The 8,202-nt window shown below is 35.7% G+C and overlaps 1 long non-coding RNA gene across 1 annotated transcript; it reads right to left on the bottom strand.

Annotated features, from left to right (window-relative positions):
* Positions 1-2,321: 2,321 nt before the first annotated feature.
* LOC120110441 lies at positions 2,322-5,929 on the bottom strand. The gene is made up of 2 exons (XR_005511405.1): positions 5,490-5,929; positions 2,322-3,853 (listed from the first exon to the last, which is right to left on the bottom strand). It is a non-coding gene; the product is annotated as an uncharacterized LOC120110441 (long non-coding RNA).
* Between the last annotated feature and the right edge of the window lie 2,273 nt (positions 5,930-8,202).

Below are 8,202 nucleotides of genomic sequence, written 5' to 3'. Positions count from 1 at the left end.
CTAGAAAGATGTTAAGATCTCGGTCCATATTTTCAAAATAAAATATTAAAAACTGACCATTGTGATAAATGTGAGATTAAAAACTATATTTAACTATTAATTTGAAATTTATTACTTAAAAACATATCTACCGAAGTCAAAAAGTGATTAAAACTATCTATCGGTATGAACATATAATATCAGCTGATTTCTCATATAAAGACTATTTATCAATTTATATTGGTCAATGTAATAGGATCAAGATTTCTATAATTATTATAATGGAAGATGCTCAATTCCTATATTGAACCAAGAATTATTTTCCTTGTTTTTTTCCCCCAAGAAGCAAAGCACCTCACATGTGAGCGACCATCTTCCTTTAGGGCAAATCATGAGAGTATATGGTTAATTTGTTGATACCATATTTCTTCTTTTAATTAGAAAGTAAAAAATAGTGCTCAAGATTACGACTAAAATAATTGCAGTAATTGATCTTTAATACACGAATTATAAATTATAATAATGAAAAAGGGTCTAGGAGTTAGTAGATAAATGATTAAGATCTCATTAGTCATTGATCAACAGTGTGTTTAAAAGTGGACTATTTGTCAATCAGCATCTCTTTTATAGAATAAAATTTTAGGAGGTGAAATCTCATTAGCTGAAAATGAAGGGGAAGAGGACATTTGCAGGGCACTTCACTGTCATGAACCATTTTGTTGCTTGTTTTATAATCTACATAATGGCAATCAAAATAGGGGCGGTATAAAATTATTATAGTTCACATCTACACTGCTCATTTTTTATTATGATTGATAAAGAAGCACTATTTTGTTGTTAAAGGACGAAAGAATTATATAAGGTTTCAATACTGTTCCAAGGTCATTTAACAATTTAATGTTAAAAGGACTGATGCATGTAGGCACACTGACATATTTTTATATCGGTAATGAGACAAGCTAACTGGTGTGAGAATGAATTGTTACAGCACAAAACCTTATCCAAAAATACTGAAAACCTTCTGCTTTGTGCAGCCTTCTTACTAGTGATGTGGCTGTGCTCATGCGAAAGTAGTGTGAATAGCTGATGTATACATGTATACATACATACATACATACATACATACATACATACATATATATATATATATATATATGTATATATATACATAATATAAACCTTTCAGTTTCTTTCTCCTGTCCTCTACTTGAAACTGCATATCCTTTTCCTTCTCGCTGTCAGCCATTCGACCGACATTTGACACAACCCGGCCTCCTCTCTCCGACTCTCTTTAGCCGCCTCCCTGCAAGTACCCACATTGAGACCGCCGACATTGGCTCTCTCTATTCCATTTTCCTTTCCTGCTCGTCCTTTGCTCCACGATCGTATCTAGTCGTAGGTGTGTTTAGCTTATTTAATTTTGTGGAGTTTGGGTACCCCGTCTCTCCGATCCCCTACCCCCCACCCTCGCTGCATCTGTTCTTCTCACCCGGATTGATTTATGTGGGGATTGGATCATCTGGACAAGGGTGGATTTAGAGTGGAGTTCCACATTCTAATTCTTTAATTAAGATGAAATCCTAACCTTCTAATTTATTTTATTTTTAGAAATTTAATTTCGATCGAAGTAGATTAGGGTAAACATGGAATTAGGGTAATTTAAGATTTAAAAAGAAATAAATGATTGATTTAAATGCTCAACTGGTGCTTGATCATAGATAGGTGGGTTTCTAGATTTTTACGAGGATAATTAGTTTCCTTAATTATGTTAAATTATTGATATTAATTTGATTGGATATGCTTGCCATTTTGTGGCTCGTGGGCATATCCTGATTTGGGTTCTATTGCCCGTTAAGGGTAAGAATTTTCCTTTGCACACTTTTTTGCATGAATGTACACTTTGATATGCTTATATTTATTATAGAGGATAGAAGAACTTGATAATATTTTTATATTGTTTATTGTAAGTTCGATGTATACATGAAATTGATATAAATGTGGCTTGCATAATTTGATGGTTGATGGTAGTGATGGACTAGCCATATTTATCGTTCCTCATTACAGGCTAGAAACGTAGTATTATCCCCATCAAAGACCGAAAATATGGTACCATCGTTTTTCCGTCATAGGCTAAAAATGTGATCAGGGATGGTCCAAAGTCGAAACTAACTTGAAACACTTGGTATACACTTCTGATACTTATGGATGAGTGAGGTATATGGGCTAAACTCGTTAATATCATTACTCCATCACAAACTATAAATGTGCCATCGTTTTCCCATTCTGAAAATTTTGCACCATCGTTGCCTCATCATGGGCTAGAAACATGGTCCACTCGAAGCTGAATTCAAATTAAACTATATTTGTTAATTGACATCTAAATAATGGGGACACAATACATGGAACAGAAGAGGTCAAAATTTAACATGCCCCCTCAACAATAAGCAATATTGCATCAACATAAAATCAAAAGCTTACCAGCTACAAAGAAAAAGAGAACAAAAGCAATAGAAGAAGAGAACAATAAATTGTCTCTCAAACTTTTGGCAAGCACAAAAGCAGGAAAACAATGATCAGGTGCAAGTCCTCACAGCAAACAATGGCACAAAAACTATCAACTCCAACAAACTGTATATCCCACTCACCTTGCCTTAGTTATTGCATTAGTGCAACAAAAATTTCTTTTGCTCCCTTCATACAGGTCTTCCATGGACAACACAGTATAATACACCCAAGTGTTGAAGATAATTGAAAGAACTCGCACAAAATCATTTCTCTTTTTATTTTTTTATTTTCATATATAGTATATCTATGTCCATCACTCTTAATATTCAGGCTCTTCTTTCGCTCCACATTAATGAGTTCTGTCCATGATTATATTTGCCAGACACCTAAGATGTCTGTGATGTGTGAATAAATGTACCCCCTATTTTGTTTTATTCCAATTCTGGAACTCATACTCGTGCACTAATGCAGCATCCGTGACCGAGTTACCATCTTTTAGTTACAGAGCCTATGACAAGAGTAACTTTAATGCTTCAAACTCAATTCATGGAGTTATTGTTAGCCTTTTACACAACTGTAAAAAACAATTTCCTTTCATTTGCAAAACTTTAGCTTTGACTATATTTTAATATGAAAGAAACCAAATAAAACCCAAATGACATCAAGAAGCATTTTATTGTCAGACTGTGTGACTCAGAAACATGCTAGAGAAAAAACTGATAAGCAATTTCTTAATTTCTTAATCAGTTCCATTTTTTAATGGAGTTTTGATCGGTTATCCAAGAGACATCCAAAGTAAAATTAGCTAAATATGTTTTATATTTTATGAATTGTTTTGGCAACTACAGCATAATAACTTCAGCAGAGGAGGATGGATACAATTGCAGATGGTCATGCCATTTGAGCAAAGAAGAGATGAGATATTGATCGATGCAGTGCACTCGACCACATTTCTTTTTAATTAATTTGATATTGTCCAACTTCAATGCAAGATCAGGATCCTCATAATAGTACATCATATCGGAGATCTACATACAAAAATAAGTCTGTTGCACTTGCAAATTTGTCTGCTACGGTCTTTCCCAAACAATTTTTCAAGATTGAAAGGTTCTTAGTTTAAGACCAGATGCAGATGTGAGAAGATATTGATTTATCACTGCGTTTAAACCTCACAATAAAGTCTCCATTGTGAAGATCTCGAAACAGTGAATCCAAAACAATAGAAATATGCCATCTCTATGATTCCATGTTAATCCTAAATCTTTCCAATGGCTGCAAATCATGTTTTGACGGCGTAATATTTGCATGTTTCTTAGCCGCAAGGCCTTGTTATATTTTCAGGATGGAAACAGCATTTATGAAACCAAATCTGCAAGAGTGACGTTATCATGAGGAATAGGATAATCATTTCAATTGTCAAATTCTAGGACCATATTATAAGAGATGCCATGCCAAAGGATGAGGATGCTAGGCTGTTAGAGTTATGACCTTTTGCTTTGATTCTTCCACAGTTCTTCAGAATCTTGATGACTCAGGTACAATTGAAAATATTATTAATTATGTGTTTTTATATGGTCCAAGCCTTTGTGCAGATAGCACTTGTAGGAAAAATACTTGTTAGTGATAGCTAGGCTGTGGGACCACAAATCTGCTCCTCGGGAGGAGTGCTCCTTTGGAGAGAAAGGGATGTACAAATGAAGAAAGACAGACATAGTGTTAAGGAGGGTTGGTGAAGAAAGAAAAAAGGCCCTTAAGAAGATGCATGGAAGTTGCGAGGAACGATTTAAAAGTGCCCAGTCATATGGAATTTATATACCTTGCTAGGAAGGCAATTATACTGACATTCTGTCCCACTTCAATATAGTTAGATCGAACAGACTTAATAAATGAAAAATCCACCCCTGTCTATCTCTAGCAATGTTATGAGGGATAACATGTCTGAGTTTGAATGTGATCAAGAATGTCAGGTTGGGAATATTTTTGCCTTAACATAAGAATATCCTACATTGTATTAATCATACTCCTCGAGATTAACTCTACATACTCAATCAGGATAGCAGTACTTTACGAATTGATTGTCTGTCTTCTATAAAGAGGGTCAGTGTATGCATCAACTATAATCTATATTTCATTCTGCATAGCTTCCATATCATGTCAAGCATGTGCATATTAAACATGTGACAGCATAATCTAATCTTAAAGAAGATCAATTCAAAATCAAAAGAATGGCTCTATCCATTTCTGGGCAACTTTGTCATGGTTTACGGTGACATATGTTCATCCATTAAGAAAAAAAAAAGCAAGCGTACAGGTGAAATTCACAGCGTGAGACACCTGAGAACCATATTAACAGATTCAACAATCAATGGTAGAGTTTTTTTTTTAACTTTAATAGGATTTTTCGATCATGTAAATTGGGTGTTTCATCTTATAATCATTTTCCTTCTACACAAAAATCATTATATTTTTCTTTTATGTACTTTTACAAATATGATTTTTGATTAATGCAATGGATCCTGGTAAATGTTCTCAAGCAAGCATGCGTATTCCTTGATGGACTAAACCATGATAAAGACCGGCATAAAGGGTGCTGTAAACATGCCTAGAAAAGCGTCTGACATGTTAGCTAGATCTATGACACTGTGTTTTCTAATGCCAATAGCTCATCAAAGTTTTCAATTTTATATTTTGGCTTTGCGAATAAGCTGAAATTATCGTGCATTTCAAAATATTTTAAAGCTCTCGGAATATGAACCTTTTAGTTAAACATTAGAAAGGTCCAAAATTTTGAATCACAACAAAGAAAAAACAAAAACTGAGAATAAATGGTCGTGACAAGTTCTGCAAATTGATTCAGATACACTAATGTGTTGATTAATAAAATAAAGAGTTCTATAACTAATTCAATGAATTAGTCTAAGACCCTACAAAATCTCTAAATTTCTTGTATATATACTAAAACTTTCCAAAGCATAACAAGAACTAAAGAAAACAGCTTAGTTTACCGGTTTCACGAAGGCATCAGCTGGCTCCTCTTTGCCACAGATTCCATCCCTCCAAATGGCCACGACGTCCTACCACCTCGCCGCCGCCGCCGCCGCCGCCGCCGCATCCATCCGCACCGCAGGCGAGGACTACGGCGTTATCTCCCCGGCATCGGCGGCCGATCGGCGCCGCCCACCAGCACGTCCGCTTCGAGAGCCATCAAGATCGAAGGAGAATTTGGCCATCAATTCGGGAGCGATCGAAATGCGAGGAGATCGAAAAGCGAGGATGAAGTGAGAGAGCTAAACCCTAGCGAGGTCGCGTTAAGAAGAAAAAGGGGCTTTAGGTTGACCGCGCGCCTTCAACTGCGAACGCAGCCAATCTCGATGTATAGCACGTGAACGGTTGTGGAAATCCAACGGCCTCTAGGTGCGTCACGGTTTATTATTAATAAAAACGCTTCGTACCCTATCATTGTATTGTACAAAAGGGGCCACTGCGACGTCTCAAAAAATTATTGGCCGTTTAAACCGTGTATACCACCGAGCCAGTAAACTAGGAGTGATAATCGTGTCCAATCGGATCAGATATTAATTGGGTTAGACGCAAACCGGACCAAAAATTTATAAATTTAAATCTAACTTATTTATTAAATAAAAAAATTAAATTTAAATTCGATCTATTTATTAATAGATAATTCAATTCAACTTATATAACCTATTTATTAAACAAATTAGATGAGTTAGATAAATTTATTATTAATAAAAATACTTGGAGCCTATCATTGTATCAAAGAGGTCCACTGTTGTGTCTTAAATTTTATTGGTGATTTAAACCGTGTATTGCACTGAGCGCATGAACGTAATTGTGTTAGATACCGGTTTGGATCAAAAAATTATTAATTTAAATTTAATTTATTTATTAAACAAAATAAAATTTAAAATTTATATCCAATCTATTTATTAAATAAATAATTTAATTTGATTTATATAATTTATTTATTAAATAAGTTAAATAAATTAGACAAATTTTAACGGCCGCTGGGTGCATCACGATTTATTATTAATAAAAATGCTTCATAACCCCATCATTGTACCAAAGGGGCCACTGCTACGTGATGCAGAAGGACTGCAGAAAGGAGAGGAAAGGGAGAAGAAGAGGAGGAGGAAGAAGAAGAGAAGGGGGAGAAGAGGAGGGGGAAGAAGAAGATAAGGAAGCTAATTTTGATTCATCATTCATCAAAAAACTAAACATGAGGGTTGACCCATATAAATAGGGTCATAAAATAACAAATAGATCCCTACAAATAAAACAATCCCGAAAAAGGCCCTAAAATGACAACATGCAAATAAACCCAAATGACAATATGCAAATAAACCCAATCAACATAAAATAAATCGAACTAAAATAAATCAATCTAAAATAAAATCAGGCTGGCTGAATCGGCCAGGACCCACTGAGCTGGCTGGATCCTGTGGCGACCGGCTGACCTGGCACTGATGTCCGCACCACTACGTCTTAAAAATTATTGGTGATTTAAACTGTGCACTGTACCGAGCGCATGAACCTGCCAATCTCATCGAGCCACATTGATAGAGGCCCCTTGGTGACCGGTGGTTCGGACCCGTAGCGTTGGCCTTTCATTTTTTTTTCTTTTTTTCTATTTTTCTTTTATAAGCTTGGAGAACTGTTAGGATCAACCGATCAAAAGGCAACGCTGTATTTTTTGTTATAAATATATATATATATACACACACACACACACACACATATATATATATATATAGATACACACACACACACACACACACACATATATATATATATATATATATATAGAGAGAGAGAGAGAGAGAGAGAGAGAGAGAGGGGGGGGGGGGGGGGAATTACCAGAAAAAGTTTAAAAAAAAAATAGAATAAGCTCCCATATAAATGAGAGTGTTTTATTAGCATCCAAAATGAAAGCCAGCTCAGCTGATTGAGGTTGAAAGAATATGTTTCCTTAAAAAGCAGGTCGGGAGCCTTCAACTCGGCGATATCTGATGGATGGTGAGAAATTGCAATATTTTTTAGACAGTGCATGTGTGTCGAAAGACGAATAGAACTGCTAACTAAGTCGCCTTCTATGCAGCACAGCATTTCGGAAGGATTCTATAGACCGACTGAGATACTCCTCTTATACAATTTTGCCAGATTATTATTTTTAATTCTGTTAGTTGTACCTATGTTTGAATAGGATGGGCAGTCGTTGTGTTAAAAAAAAAAAACTACTACAGCATATCGGGCTATCTAGTCTAACGCTTGGTTATCCTGACGGTAAACATGGGTCGCTTTAAGACCAAATAAACTCCCCTTATATCCTGTAATAATGGATGATGCACATTCCTCCAAGATGATTCGCATTAATCCAAGATGGTACAGCAGCTGCATCACCTTTTGACGAAAACCTGCTGTGCATTGCATTGCTGAATAAATGCTGCAAGACCCAAGCAAGCTACAAGCAACTCTGCAAAAAGAAACTGAAGAGCTGGTTATCTTCTTACCATAAGCGCATAACATCTTCCCAAACTGATCTCTGATCAGAAATCCAGCTGCTGCAGAAGGCCCACAAACCGAACCATGCATCAAAGTTTATTTTTAGCACACCCAAGAGAAGAGGCAGCCACAAGATATAAGTAAGATTTGAATAGATGTTATATTGATAAAAAGAACCATCCAAGTTCCTTCACTGTG

Source organism: Phoenix dactylifera, chromosome 4 (assembly GCF_009389715.1).
Source record: "Phoenix dactylifera cultivar Barhee BC4 chromosome 4, palm_55x_up_171113_PBpolish2nd_filt_p, whole genome shotgun sequence".
NCBI lineage: Eukaryota > Viridiplantae > Streptophyta > Magnoliopsida > Arecales > Arecaceae > Phoenix > Phoenix dactylifera.
This window is presented reverse-complemented; position numbering and strand designations above follow the sequence as displayed.